The sequence below is a fragment of the Myotis myotis genome, unplaced genomic scaffold, assembly GCF_014108235.1.
Source record: "Myotis myotis isolate mMyoMyo1 unplaced genomic scaffold, mMyoMyo1.p scaffold_m19_p_1, whole genome shotgun sequence".
NCBI lineage: Eukaryota > Metazoa > Chordata > Mammalia > Chiroptera > Vespertilionidae > Myotis > Myotis myotis.
In genome coordinates this window covers 120353616-120369590 of record NW_023416313.1, presented here as the reverse complement: position 1 = coordinate 120369590, position 15975 = coordinate 120353616, and the positions used below count along the sequence as shown (strand labels likewise).

The 15975-nt window shown below is 40.6% G+C and overlaps 1 pseudogene; it reads right to left on the bottom strand.

Moving 5' to 3' along the window:
• Positions 1 to 3827: 3827 nt before the first annotated feature.
• On the bottom strand, positions 3828 to 4316 carry LOC118661128 (annotated as a pseudogene).
• Between the last annotated feature and the right edge of the window lie 11659 nt (positions 4317 to 15975).

The following is a 15975-nucleotide window of genomic DNA, read 5'->3' as shown; positions in this document are numbered from 1 at the left end:
AGTTACCTCTGTGGAGGGGTGAGATTGAGTGATAGTCATTGAAACTTTCATTTTTCAGGGATCATTTGTATTTTTCACAAAATTAATGCACTTATGGATTGTTTATTTAAAAATGAATAAAATTTAGTATAGCCAAGATGGTGGCATAGGTACACATGGTACTTGTGACCTCATCAAAATTACAACTAAACTACAGAACAACCATCATTCACAACCACCTGATATCTAGTTGAAAGTAAGTCCTACACATAGGGAATTAAAGAAGAAGCATATGGAGACTGGTAGGAGGAGTGGAGATGTGGCAGAATCTAAGAATTGGCTGATCCCATACCTGTGTGTGGCGATTTAAAATTAGGAGTGGTATCTTGTCTGTGGAGGTTTCCCTGAGGACGGAGGGGTTCTATTCCAGGCCCCTAAGCCCAGGATTCCAGTGCCAGGAAGAGAAGTCCCCTTAACTTTGGGCTGTAAAACCCAGTGGGGATTGAGGTTGAGGAAGACAGAAGGCTTCTGGAGTCCCTCTTAAAGGGAATGTCTACAGATTTACTCAGACTCACTTCCTCTGAGCTCTAACCCTCGGGCAGTAGCTTGAAAGGAATCAGGGACATTTAAGGAGGAACTAACTTGTCTGGAATCAGGGAAAGAGCTGGAGGGGTAGCTTTCTCCCAGACAGAAGTGCTGTCAGAGTCCGATGTTCCTTTGTTGAGACCTCCTGCCACAGAGCCAAGAGGCAGGCACTGTTATCTGAATCTCCATCAACCTGGTTCACTTTTCACCCCACCCTGCTGATTACCTGAGACCCCACCCCTCCCTACTTGCAGGCTCATCCAAGCCATTTCCAGTGGCTTTTCCATACAACTTGCCTCTCTTGCCTCATTCCTAAAATCTCTCAAACAAGCAGTAGCTGGCCTCAGCATGCCCTGTACCTCACAATAAGTGATCCCAGGCCTGGCACTAGTGTCAGTCCATGTTGGTTTGCCACTCTTAGGATCCTCCAAGTCAAAGACTAGTAGCAGCCATCTGCAGATTGCTTTGTAGCTCATGCTCAGGGGCCCCAGGCAGAGCACAGGTAGTGGCTGACTTTGCACCTCCTGGGAGGCCCCAGTGCCAGTGCACCTGGTGGTCAGCTTTAACCATGCTGGATTACAACTCTACCACCTCCATGAGTGACATACTCAAGGGGCAGACTTGGTGAGCAGCCAAAGCCCCACTGAAGCAAGTCCTGCTCCCATAAGGTTGGCTCCTGCACAGCAGCTCTTTTGCTGTAGTTGCAGCCAATTCTCACAATTGATTGGCTTGGGAGTCAATCCCCCCCAGTGAAGCCAACATCAATCAAGGCTCAATTACAGTAGGACAGTGCACACAGCTCAAATGGGTGCATCTGGAGTGCTCAGCTCAGGTGACCGGGGGCTGAGCCACTGAACTCTAACAGACACCTACTATATAAGGCCACTCTACCAATTCCAAGAGACATAGCATATCTACCATATATGTAGAAATAAACAAAATATGAAGACAAAGAAACATGTCACAAATGAAAGAACATGAGAAATCTCCAGAAAAATAAATGAAATGGAAGCAAGAAAACTATCAGGTACAGAGTTCAAAACAATGATTATAAGGATGCTCAGGGAACTTACTGAGAACTTCAAGGAACTTAGTGAGAACATCAAAAGCATAAAAAAGGACCAGTCAGAAATGAAAGATACACTAACTGAAATAAAGAATAATTTATAAGGAATCAACAGTAGAGTAGAGGATGCTGAGAATCAAATCAAGAATTTGGAATATAAGGAAGCAAAAACCACCCAATCAGAATAGCAAAAAGGAAAAAGAATAAAAATATATGACAATAGTGTAAGAAGCCTCTGGGACAACTTCAAGTGTACCAACACTCATATCATGGAGGTGCAAGAAGGAGAAGAGAGGGAGCAAGAAATTGAAAACCTAATTGAAAAAATAAAGACAGAAAATTTCCCTTACTCAGTGAAAGAAATAGACATTCAAGTCCAGGAAGCACAGAGAGTCCCAAATAAGATGAACCCAAAGAGGCCCACACCAAGACACATCATAATTAAAACCCCAAAGGTTAAAGACAGAGAATCTTCTTAAAAAAATGTTTTTGTTGATTTTAGAGAGGGAGGGAGAGGGATAGAGAGAGATAGAAACATCAATAATGACAGAGAATCATCGATTGGCTGCCTCCTGCACTCCCCCAACTGTGGACCAAGCCCACAACCTGGGCATGTGCCCTTGACTGCAATAAAACCTGGTACTCTCCAGTCAGCAAGCCGGTGCTCTATTCACTAAGCCAAACTGGCTAGGGCCAAAGAGAGAATCTTAAAAGCAGCAAGAGAAAAGCAGTTAGTTACCTAATAAATAATGCCCATACAACTGTCAGTTGATTTCTCAACAGAAACTTTGTAGGCTAGAAGGGAGTGACAAGAAATATTCAAAGTGAAAATTGAAATATGAAAAGTATGAACCCACAACCAAGATTATTCTATCCAGCAAAACTGTCATTTAGAATTGAAGGTCAGATAAAGAACTTCCCAAAGAAAACTAAAGGAGTTCATCACCACCAAACCAGTATTACATGAAATGTTTAAGGACATTCAAGAAGAAGAAGAAGAAGAAGAAGAAGAAGAAGAAGAAGAAGAAGAAGAAGAAGAAGGAGAAGGAGGAGGAGGAGGAGGAGGAGGAGGAGGAGGAGGAGGAGGAGGAGGAGGAGGGGGAGAGGAGAGGGAGAGGGAGAGGGAGAGGGAGAGGGAGAGGGAGAGGGAGAGGGAGAGGGAGAGGGAGAGGGAGAAGAAAATAATTATGAACAGTAAAATGACAATAAATACATACCTATCAACAATTGAATCTAAAAATCAAAATAAATGAACAAGCAGAACAAGAGAATACTCATAGATACAAAGAACATGTTTACTGTTGCCAGATGGGAGGAAGTTAGAGGCTAGGTGGAAAAGATGAAGGGATTTAGAAGTACAAATTAGTAATTATAGTGTAGTCATGGGGGTGTAAAGTACAGCATAGGGAATACAGTTAATAATATTCTAATAACTATGCATGGTGTTAGGCGGGTATGAGATTTTTTTGGATGATCACTTAATAAGTTTTATAACTAATCACTGGGGTGTACACCTGAAATTAATGTAATATTGTATGTCTATGGTAATTGAAAAAAATGATTTAAAAAACCAGATTTATTGAGGCAGAGTTGACCTGTGCTGAACTGAACATATTTAGAGTATGCAATTTAATGTTTTAACATAGGCATACAACTATAAAACCACCACTATCAGGATCATGAAAATACCTATTATTCCTGAAGTTTCCTCATACACCTTTATCATCCTCTCCTCTCTCCCACCCCACCCCTCACAGGCAACAATTGATCTCTTTCTTCTTAGTTTGCATTTTCCAGAATTTCATTTTGTATATGAAATCATACAGTACATAACTCTTTTTGTCTAACTTTTTTTTACCCATCACAGCTGTTTTGGGATTCATCCACATTGTTTTGTGTATCAATAGTTTGTTCTTTCTTACTGTCGAGTAGTATTTCATTATATAGGTATACCACAATTTGCTTATCAGTTTACTTTTTTTTTTTTACAGACAACTGTTTAGTTTTTATTCCATAATCATAAACTTAACGCTGCAATCCAGCTAGATTGGGAAGGAGTAGGGAAATTATGGAACCCAATAAACTGGCAAGAGCACAAAGATTATAGAACATTCCAAGCAAATCAGGGTGAAGGGGTGCTCTCCTAAGCTACAGAAGGAATGGTCTGGCGGTTAAGATAAAACACAAGTCAAATTTATTAGAGTTGTTCACAGTCAGCAATGGTGATCTTCTTGCTGGTCTTGCCATTCCTGGACCCAACGGCTCCATGGTTGTCACAATATCCATGCCTTCTTTCACCTGGCTGAAGACCACATGCTTGCCATCTAACCACTCAGTCTTGGCAGCGCGGATGAAAAACTGGGAGCCATTTGTGTTCGGGTCAGCATTTGCCATGGGCAAGATGCCAGGACCTGTATGTTTCAGGACGAAGTTCTCATCCTCAAATTTATCCTCATGGACTTGCCGCCTGTGCCATTATGGCATGTGAAGTCACCACTCTGGCACATAAATCCCGGAATAATTCTGTGAAAGCAGGAACCTTTATAACCAAATCCTTTCTCCCCAGTGCTCAGAGCATGGAAGTTTTCTGCTGTCTTTGGAACTTTGTCTGCAAACAGCTCGAAGGAGACGCCACCCAAGGGCTCGCTGTCGATGCTATGTTGAAGAACACGGTGGGATTCACCATGGTTGGTCACAGGCGGCTTTGGGGCGGTGGCGTCTGCCTATCAGTTTACTCTTTGATGGGTATTTGGGTTGTTTCCACTTTTTGGCTATTGCAAATTAAGCTGCGAACACACACACACACACAAGAATAAAATTTAAATTTAAACTTAGCCCATCTACTTAGTATGATACTCATGCATGAACTTCAGTTTTAATCATTTGAGTAACTGTGGATATAAGTGTTTGTGCAGAGACTTTTATCCTTTCCTTATTTCCCTGCAATCACATGGTTGGGGTGATTCAAAGTTTGTAAACTGGATTCAAGTAAGAGTAAACTTCTCTGGGACTTTTTCCTCTTAAGAATACAGTATTCAAGGACCAAGATGGCGGCATAGGTAAACACCGGAAATTGCTGCCTCCCACAACAAATTCAAAAATACAACTAAAAGACAAAACAGACATCATCCAGAACCATAAGAAGGATGGCTGAGTGGAAATTCTACAACTAGAAGTAAAGAGAAAAGCACACTGAGACTCAGAGGAGGTGTGGAAGTGCAGAGATACGGAGGTGCATGCAGCAAGGACTGGCAACTGAGGACACGGCTGTCTTTTTGAATCGGGAGGGAGTCACAAGTAAACTGATAAGCAAATTGTGGTATACCTATATAATGAAATACTACTCGACAGTAAGAAACCAAACCAGTATTATATGAAATGCTGAAAGGTATCCTTTAAGAAGAGGAAGAAGAACAAAAAGGTAAAGATAAAAATTATGAACAACAAATACACATCTATCAACAAGTGAATCTAAAAATCAAGTGAATAAATAATCTGATGAACAGAATGAACTGGTGATTATAATAGAATCAGGGGCATAGAAAGGGAGTGGACTGGCTATTCTTGGTGGGGGGGAAGCGGTGTGGGGGATGCGGGAAGAGACTGGACAAAAATCATGCACCTATGGATGAGGACAGTGGGGGGGGGGTGAGGGTGGAGGGTGGGGTGGGAACCTGGTTGAGGGGAGCTATGGGGGGAAAAAATAGGAACAACTGTAATAATTTGAACAATAAAGATTTAATAAAAAAAAAAAGAATACAGTATTCAGCCTAGTCATTATGTTGCCCAAAGTGTCAGGCAGCATAATTCCTGCTTGTGTAGTTTCAGAGTTTTAGCTGTAAATACCATGCAAAATGTTATGGTATCATTTTTCTCAAATAATTTGAACATAATCTGAAGTTAGTTGGTAATTACTCTTTTGTGAAACCTGTAGAATCTAGTTAATTATAACTTTGAGATTGACACAAGTAGAGATTACATTTTTGCTGTTTTCTTGTTCATTCCAGTCAAAATATTTATCTTCTAAAATTTTGATGTTTCCGTAGTGTAGTATAGAAATTAGTTCAATGTCCATAGGGACTAACTAAGCATTTCATTCTTTTCTCTCTATCCTACCCCTTTATGGTTCTATTTGGAAAAAATAATGCCAGACAAAATACCAATGTTGTCCCTTTGGCATGTCCATATAATTTACAGAAAGCAGGGCAAGGAATGCTTCATTTTATTGAACTATCTATCTATCTATCTATCTATCTATCTATCTATCTATCTATCTATCTATATAAAAGCCTAAGTGACCATTCTACTGTGCAACTGGTAGGTATAATTCACAATAACCACCAGGGGGCAGATGATCTGACCAGTAGCTATGATGTGCACTAACCACCAAGGGGGAGACTCTCAATGCAGAAGCTGCTGAGCTGCAGTGACTTGGCAGCTGTGGTTCTCAGGTGACACGCCCAGAACCAGAGAGGAGGAAGCCTGATTCCAGGGTGTCACCCGAGAACCACCCTTTCACAATCTGGGACCCCTTGGGGGATGTCAGAGAGCTGGTTTTGGCTCGATTCCTGCAGGCCAGGCTGAGGGACACCACCAGTGCATGAATCCATGCACCAGGCCTCTAGCCCAGTGGTTCGCAAGCCACAGCTCGTGAGCCACATGCGGCTCTTTGGCCCCTTGAGTGTGGCTCTTCCACAAAATACCACGTGCGGGCGCACATGTACAGTGCGATTGAAACTTTGTGGCCCATGTGCAGAAATTGGTTTTCGGCCTGGGTGAGTCTATTTTGAAGAAGTGGCATTAGAAGAAGTGGGGGGTGGACATATAGAGAGGATGAACGAAAGGAGATAGAGGAAACAAGTATACAAGATGAGTGTGGATGGGAGAGTTGTAAGAGGTCAACCTCAGTGAACGTACTTCAACCAGACTGAGGACGTTTTTAGCAAAGGCCAGTTTAGGAGTACCCTAATTAAGTTAATAACAATGTAACTACCTATATAGTTTAAGTTTAAAAAATTTAGCTCTCAAAAGAAATTTCAGTCGTTGCACTGTTGATATTTGGCTCTGTTGACATGAGTTTGCCGACCACTGCTCTAGCCCATTGGCTCCCCACTTCAGGTCTGGGTCCCCACTGGGCCTCTAGCCCATTGCAGAGGTCATGGGTCTGGCCCTTAGCAGCAACTTTTTGACTTGATTAGCTAAATGATGAGTTGTGCAGGACCTGCTGGCTGTGGCCCTGACGTCTGGTGCCTGCGCCAGCCCATCCACTTAATATTGATTCCTAGGGGAGGCAGCATATTTTCCTGCTACCATTCTCAGCTGGGAAACCAGCTGTGGCTTCCCTTCTTCTGGGCGGTAGCACCAGCGGGCAACCTCCAGGGAGGGAAGGAGGCAAAGGAGCAGCTCAGGTGGGAAGAAGGAGGTTCCCACTGCCGCAGGATTCCACCTGGGTGGAAGGGCCTGGGTGGGAGCCTGACATTGAGCAGGGTCCTGTCCTAGGCCGACTAGATTCCAGGCTAAGTAAATCCTATTTGATAAATAATTGCATTTTGCAGCTAAGTGCCCACAAGTCATCAGTTACCACCAAACTTAGGGTTAAGTGAGATTAAAGAAGCAAGGTAGACACAGAGAGAAGTGACATAATATTGGGAGAAGAGAGGAGGGAGCCTGATTCCAGAGTGTGTCACCTGAGAACCGCCCTCTTGCAATCCAGGACCCCTCAGGGGATGTTGGAGAGCCAGTTTTAGCTCGATCATCTTGGCTGAGGGGCCCCACCAGTGCATGAATCTGTGCACCAGACCTCTAGTTAGAATATAAACAAATGGCAACTAAGATTAAAAACTCAGAAGAGTTACAGCTATTTGTTTCAGAAACCACTGACTATTAGTGATATAATTATCTATACTAATAAAAGGGTAATATGCTAATTAGAGTGAATGTCTTCTGGACATCCATCTGGATGTCCATCTGGAAAAAGCCACAGTGGCTGCGAGGCCCGGGGCTCAGGAAACAGTGGCTCAGGCAGCCGTGAACCCCGGCGACTGTGAGGCCCGGGGCTCAGGCCTCACAGCCATGGCAGCCAGCAGTGGCAGCAGCAGCAGGGTGATGGGGGCGGCGCCTTCCCCTGATCAGCCTGGTTGCTTCCCACAGAGGGAGGCCAGAGGCAGCAGTAGCGATGGGGTGATGGGGACGGCACCTTCCCCTGATCAGCCCAGTTTTCTCCCAGTTTAATAAAAAAACCCCTAAGTTTGTGTTTTTCCCCCCCACTATTATTACATCAGTGTTTGACTAAGTAATTTCATTAAGAAGTAAAACAGCAGTTTCTCCCAGCTTATTAACAAAAACACAAACCAACCATAAAAACCTTTAAAATGCTATTATTTTCCCTTAAGTAATCAATACTAAAAATCACTCATTAAATAAATTCACCACCAAAAATAAACCTTCAGCTTAAATCCCAATAGAAATGGCCTTATGAAGAAATATTGTTTACTTCCTCCACTCATACAAAGAAACTAGAAATGTTATTGAAATTGTGACTGAACTGTGAATGTGAACAATTTTCATATCACTGAGCTATTGGGTGGTTTGAAATGGATTGTACCTCTGTTCTGCTACTAGTACAAAACAATGCCTTTTATGTGAATTAGAAAAGACTGTCCTTTTGTCAAGATACTTCATTGCCAAAAGTCAGAAAACTGATTATTAGCAATACTGTGACTGTACTAATGCAAATGGCATCCTTGAGTTGTGCACAATTATGTTCTCTCATAATTCCTTACTCTGTTATCTTCTTTTCCTATATATATCTTCGTTAAATCTACAACATTAGGGAAGTGGGCCTAAGCTGTCAGTAGAACATCCCCTGAGGGCTTCAGGACTGTGAGAGGGGGCAGGCCTGCCTGAGGGACTCCCTGAGTGCATGAATTTTTGTGCACCGGGCCTCTAGTATAGTATAAATTTCTTATTGATTTTTTTGATCTGTGCCTGATAATATGTTTATATTATTGGTTTATTATCTTGAAGGGACGATTTTAAATATAGTTGTTTTTTTTTTTTACCTATGTCAAGTTGTATGTTTAGAGTTAGTGCTCTACTTTTCTCCTACTGTTTTTCATATATATATATATATATATATATATATATATATATATATATATATTTATATGGTTTTACTATAGAACACAGACACAAACATGAAATTTGATTCATTAAATCTCTAAAGAAGACTGTGTGCCACAAGGATAAAATAGGGGTGTATTGCTCACTTACACTTATTCTACATTTGGTGGGGCTGTCTAGTTTCTGAGGAAATCTTAGCTTCTGAGATTTTTATGGTTAACATCACAGAACCAATGATACTAATTGGACACAGACACACCTAGAATTATGAGATGTGGCATAAAGCTTCTTAAATCAGGTGTGTGTGTGTGTGTGTGTGTGTGTGTGTGTGTGTGTGTTACTATTTAGATAATAACTTTTAGAGCATCATGTGCTCTTTGTAAGTGCTGGAGTTCTTATTGGGAGAAATAATATTGCAGCTGATGCAGGTGTAAAATATTTTGCTGTTAACATTTAAAATTGTCTTCAAATAGGGAAAACTGCAGTACATTCGATAAAATAGTTGGTTAAAAATCAGAAAACTATTAAAACACTTCACAATTAGTTAAGATGACTATTATTGGAAGCAACTGAAGATAAAGAAATTGGTTTGCTGAAGAATATTCTGGACAAATATAGTCAAGAAAGTATAATTTGTCAAAATGTTTCAGATATGTCAGTAAAATACTAATATATACATAAAAGTTTCCTTATTAATAAATCTACTTATTGCTAAATATTTCATGCACTAGGCCTCTAGTTCATATATAACATATATAAAATTTGGATAAACATAAATATACACTCATATACGAACGCACTATATTCAGCTATTCAAATGTAACTATTTAATGTTGGCTAGACTCTTAACCACTTAGCCGTTCATCTGTGCATACCTGCATGCATCAATTAGTATTAAATCACAGAAAAGCTATTTTTGTTTTGTTTTATTGCTTAAAGTATTACAAAGAGTATTACATATGTGTCCTTTTTTCCGGCCCAAGCTTGACAATCCCCGGGCCTCCCCTACCCCCCAGTGTCTTATGTCCATTGGTTATGCTTATATGGATGCATACAAGTCCTTTGGTTGATCTCTTACCCCCCTCCCTCCTGCCCCCCAACCCTCCCTGGCCTTCCCGCTGCAGTTTGACAATCAGTTTGAGGCAGCTCTGCCTCTGTATCTGTTATTGTTCATAAGTTTATAATGGTCTTTATTATCCATGAATGAGTGAGATCATGTGGTATTTTTCCTTCATTGACTGGCTTATTTCACTTAGCATAATGCTCTCCAGTTCCATCCATGCAGTTGCAAATGGTAAGAGTTCCTTCTTTGTTACAGCAGCATAGTATTCCATCGTGTAGATGTACCACAGTTTTCTAATCCATTCATCTACTGATGGGCACTTAGGCTGTTTCTAGATCTTAGCTATGGTGAATTGTGCTGCTATGAACATATGGGTGCACATATCCTTTCTGATTGGTGTTTCTGTTTACTTGGGATATATTCCTAGAAGTGGGATCACAGGGTCAAATGGGAGTTCCATTTTTAGTTTTTTGAGGAAACTCCATACTGTCTTCCATAGTGGTTGCACCAGTCTGCATTCCCACCAGCAGTGCACAAGTGTTCCTTTTTCTCCACATCCTCTCCAGCACTTGTCGTTTGTTGATTTGTTGATGATAGCTATCCTGACAGGTGTGAGATGGTACCACATTGTTGTTTTGATTTGCATCTCTTGGCTGACTAGTGACTTTGAGCATGTTTTCATATGTCTCTTGGCTTTCTGAATGTCCTCTTTTGAAAGGTGTCTATTTAGATCCTTTGCCCATTTTTTGATTGGATTGTTCTTCCTTTTGTTCAGTTGTATGAGTTCCCTATAAATTTTGGAGATTAGGTCCTTATCAGATATGACGTTGGCAAATACGTTTTCCCACGCAGTGGGCTTTCTTGTTGTTTTGTTGATGGCTTCTTTTGCTGTGCAAAAGATTTTTATTTTGATGTAGTCCCATTTGTTTATTTTCTCTTTAGTTTCCAGTGCCCTAGGAGCTGTATCAGTGAAGAAATTGCTTCGGCATATGTCTGAGATTTTGTTGCCTTTGGATTCTTCTAAAATTTTGATGGTTTCCCGTTGTACATTTAAGTCCTTTATCCATTTTGAGTTTATTCTTGTGTGTGGTGTAAGTTGGTGGTCTAGTTTGATTTTCGTGCATATATCTGTCCAATTTTCCCAACACCATTTATCGAAGAGACTATCTTGGCTCCATTGTATGTTCTTGCCTTTTTTGTCAAATATTAATTGAGCATATTGGTTCGGGCCGATTTCTGGGCTCTCTATTCTATTACATTGATCTATATGTCTGTTCTTGTGCCAATACCATGCAGTTTTGAGAACAGTGGCTTTGTAATACAGCTTGATATCTGGTATTGAGATCCCACCTACTTTCTTCTTTCTCAGGATTGCTGCAGCTATTCGGGGTCTTTTTTTATTCCAGATGAATTTTTGGAGAGTTCATTCTAGATCTGTGAAATATGCTGTTGGTATTTTAATGGGAAGTGCGTTGAATTTATAGATTGCTTTGGGTAGTATGGACATTTTAATGATGTTGATTCTACCAATCCATGAACACGGTATGTTCTTCCATCTGTTTATGTCTTCCTTTATCTCTTTTTTCAACATCCTGTAGTTTTCTGAGTAGAGGTCTTTTACCTGTTTAGTTAAGTTTATTCCTAGGTAGCTTAATTTTTTTGGTGCGATGGTAAACAGTATTGTTTTTATAATCTCTCTTTCTGAAAGTTCACTATTGGTGTATAGAAATGCCTCAGATTTCTTGGAGTTAATTTTGTATCCTGCTACATTGCCAAATTCATGTATTAACTCTAGTAGTTTTTTGATGGAGTCTGTAGGGTTTTGTATGTATAATATCATGTCATCTGCAAATAAGGACAGTTTTACTTCCTCTTTTCCAATTTGGATGCCTTTTATTACTCTTCTTGTCTAATTGCAATGGCTGATACTTCTAGGACTATGTTGAACAGGAGTGGTGAGAGTGGGCATCCCTGTCTTGTTCCTGTTCTTAGGGGAAGTGGTGATAGTTTTTTTCCATTGAGTATAATGTTGGTTGTGGGTTTGTCATATATGGCTTTTATAATGTTGAGGTATGATCCTTCTACTCCAACATTGCTGAGAGGTTTTTTTTATTTTTTTTATTTTTTATCAAAAATGGGTGTTGAATTTTGTCAAATGCTTTTTCTGCATCAATTGATATGACTATGTGGTTTTTATATCTCAATTTGTTTATGTGATGTATCACGTTTATTGATTTGCAGATATTGTACCATCCTTGCATCCCTGGGATAAATCCTACTTGGTCATGGTGTATGATCTTTCTAATGTACTGCTGGATCCGATTTGCTAAGATTTTGTTGAGGATTTTGGCATCTATGTTCATGAGGGATATTGGCCTATAATTCTCTTTCATTGTGCTGTCTTTACCTGGTTTTGGTATTAGGGTGATGCTGGCTTCATAGAATGAGCTTGGAAGTGTTCCTTCCTCTTGAATTTTTTGTAGTAGTCTGAGGAGGATAGGTTTTAGTTCTTCCTTGAATGTTTGGTAAAACTCCCCTGTGAAGCCGTCTGGTTCTGGGCTTTTTTTTGCTGGAAGCTTTTTGATGATTGCTTCAATTTCTTCCATAGTTATTGGCCTACTGAGATTTTTAGATTCTTCCTGATTGAGTTTTGGAATGTTGTATTTTTCTAGGAATTTGTCCATTTTCTCCAGGATGTCTAGTTTGTTGGAGTAGAGTTGTCCATAGTATTTTTTAACAATCATTTGTATTTTTGTGGGGTCTGTTGTTATTTCGCCTCTATCATTTCTGATCTTGTTTATTTGGGTCCTCTTTCTTTGCTTCTTGGTGAGCCCGGCTAGAGGTTTGTCAATCTTGTTTATCCTTTCAAAGAACCAGCTCTTGGTTTCATTGATTTTTCTGTATTGTTTTTTTTGGTCTCTATGTCATTTATTTCTGCTCTAATCTTTATTATCTCCTTCCTTCTGCTCACTCTGGGGTTTTCTTGTTGCTCTCTTTCTAATTCTTTGAGTTGTAGAGTTAGATGATTTACTACCATTTAGAGAAGCTATTTTTTAAATAACCTTCTATATTCAGTTACTATATGGTTACTATCTTTTCACATTATTAGGTATTCCTCCATCTTATGATAATTACTTTTTAAAAACCATCCGTAATTTATTGAATCAGGACCATATCGTTGGACATTTGGTTTGTTCCATTTTTTGTTTTGTTTTTGTTAATAATTGTAAAAAATCCTGCAGGGTATATCTCCATGCATTATATCCTCAGGCGCATCTATAATCATTTACTTAGTCTGATTTAAATGGTTTGTAATAATTTATCCTCAGGAAATGTATATATCATCGTGGATAAATTCTTATGGTGTTGTAATAGAGATATTTTCAATAAAAGTTTGATTTTTGAGAGGAACCAAGATGGCGTCATAGGTAATGCCTGCACTTGCTGCCTCCCACAACCACATAAAAATTACAACTAAAATACAGAACAACTATCATCCAGAACAGTGGGAAAGCTGGCTGAGTGGAAGTACTACAACTAGAGAGGTAAAGAAGAAAGCACATTGAGACTAGTAGGAAGTGTGGAGGTACAGAACAGGTTGTCTGGCACCTGAGTGTGCTGCTTTTTTAATTGGGAGGGAGATTGCCTCTGTAGAGGCTGCCGGGAGGAGCGAGGGGTACCAGCCTCACATCAGACTCCTAGCCAAGGGTTCCAGAGCTGGGTAAAGAAGTCCCTATGGGCCATAGGAACTACGGATTGTAAAAACCAGTGCGGATTGGGACTGAGTGACACACAGGCTGCTGGAGACCCAGCTGCTCCTCTTAAAAGGCCAGCACCACAAACTGAATTTACAAACTCCCACTTCCGCTGAGCTCCAGTGCTGGGCGAGGCTCTGGGGGACCCAGACATGTATGGGGAGAAAGTGAACTATCTCCCATCAGGGCAGAAACTCTGGGGTGGCTTTCTTCCAGACAGAGATGCTGGCAGCGGTCGTTGTTCCTGTCCTGGGACCTCCCTGTTACAGGGCTGACTGGAAGCCATTTCTGTTTGTTCCGCCTGGTGATTCCCTGAGACCCCACCCCACCCAATTTACAACCCCACCAAAGCTGTGCGCAGCAGCTCTTGCATATGAATGGCCTGTCCTTTCTCAGCCTAAAACCTGTCAAACAAGTTTCAGCTGGGTCAGGGAGCCCCAAAGCTATCAATAAAAGGCCCAAGACCGGCACCAGCACCAGCCTGCCTTGCTTTACAGCCACGCCTTGCATGGACACTTCCAAATCTGATACAAAGGAGAGGAGATCTCTCTGTAGCTCCTGCTGAGTGGCCCCAGGCAGTGGCTGACTTTGCACCCCCTGGAACTCCAAGAGCCAGTGTACTCAGTGGTCAGTGTGAGACCATACCAGATTATAACTCTTCACATCCATAAGTGACAGACTCCAGGGGAAGATTCAGTGAGCACCAAAGCCCCATTGAAGCAAGTCCTACTCCATAATGGTGTCTCCTACACAGCAGCTCTCCCACTGTAGTTGCAGCTGGTCCCCACAGCCAATTGGCCTGGAGGTCAACTCCTCCCAGTGACACCAATAGCAGTCAAGGCTCAACTACAACAAGACTGTGCACACAGCTCACAAAGGGGTGCACCAAGAGCATCCACCTCAGGTGATTGGGGAGGCAGAGCCACTGGGCCCTATAGGACACCTACTACACAGGGCCACTTTATCAACTCGAGGAGACTTAGCAGCTACCAAATACATAGAAACAAACACTGGGAAGCAGCCACATTGTGGAGACAAAGAAACATGTCACAAATGAAAGAAATGGAAGAAAGCAAACTACTGGATATAGAGTTGAAAACCACAGTTATAAGGTTACTCAAGAGTCTTCTAGAAATCTCTGAGGAACTTAGTGAGAATGCCAAAAAAATGGAAAAGGACCAGTCAGAAATTAAGCATATACTGACTGAAATAAAGAATAATATACAGGGATTCAACAGTAGACTAGAGGATCCCAAGAATCAAGTCAAAAGTTTGAAATACAAGGAAGCAAAATATACACAAACTGGAAGAGCAAAAAGAAAAAAGATTAAAAAATTATGAAGATAGTGAAAGGAGCCTCTGGGACAACTTCAAGCATACCAACATCCAAATTATGGGGGTGCCAGATGAAGAGAGAAAGCAAGATATTGAAAACCTATTTGAAGAAATAATGACAGAAAACTTCCCCTACCTGGTGGAAGAAATAGACTTACAAGTCTAGGAAGCACAGAGAACCCCAAACAAGAGGAATCCAAAGAGGACCACACCAAGACACATCATAATTAAAATGCCAAGGGCAAAAGACGAAGAGAGAATCTTAAAAGCAATAAGAGAAAAACAGTTAGTTACCTACAAGGGAGTGCCCATACAAGCGTCAGCTGATTTCTCAACAGAAACTATGCAGGCCAGAAGGGAGTGGCAAGAAATATTCAAAGTGATGAATAGCAAGAATCTACAACCAAGAATACTCTACCCAGCAAAGCTATCATTTAGAATTGAAGGTCAGATAAAGAGCTTCACAGACAAGAAAAAGCTAAAGGAGTTCATCACCACCAAACCAGGATTATATGAAATGCTGAAAGGTATTCTTTAAGAAGAGGAAGAAGAAGATAAAGTTAAAAAATTTATGAACAACAAAATGACAACAAATACATATCTATCAACAAGTGAATCTAAAAATCAAATGAATAAAAAATCTGATGAACAGAATAAACTGGTGCATGGAATAGAATCGGGTATGGAAATAGAACAGAAAGACTAAATGTGCTTTCCTCTTTACCTCAGAGGCAAGAGGGTGTGTGTGTGGGGTGGTGTGGGAAGATCTTAGAGAAAGATCTTATATGCATGTATGCATTACCTATGGGCACAGACAATAGGGTGGTGAGGGCCTGGGGTGGGGTGGGAACCAGGTGAAGGGGAGCTATGGGGGGAAAAAGAGGGACATCTGGAATAATCTCAACAATAAAGATTAAAAAAACACTTTAAAAATTTGATTTCGACTATTTTTGATACTTTAAAATTATGATATTTTAGATATGTTTAAAATATAAATTATTCAACTATTTACTTTCATTGCTGAAAAATCTTTTGACTAGTGATCATGAATTAGAGGCAGACGTGAAAGA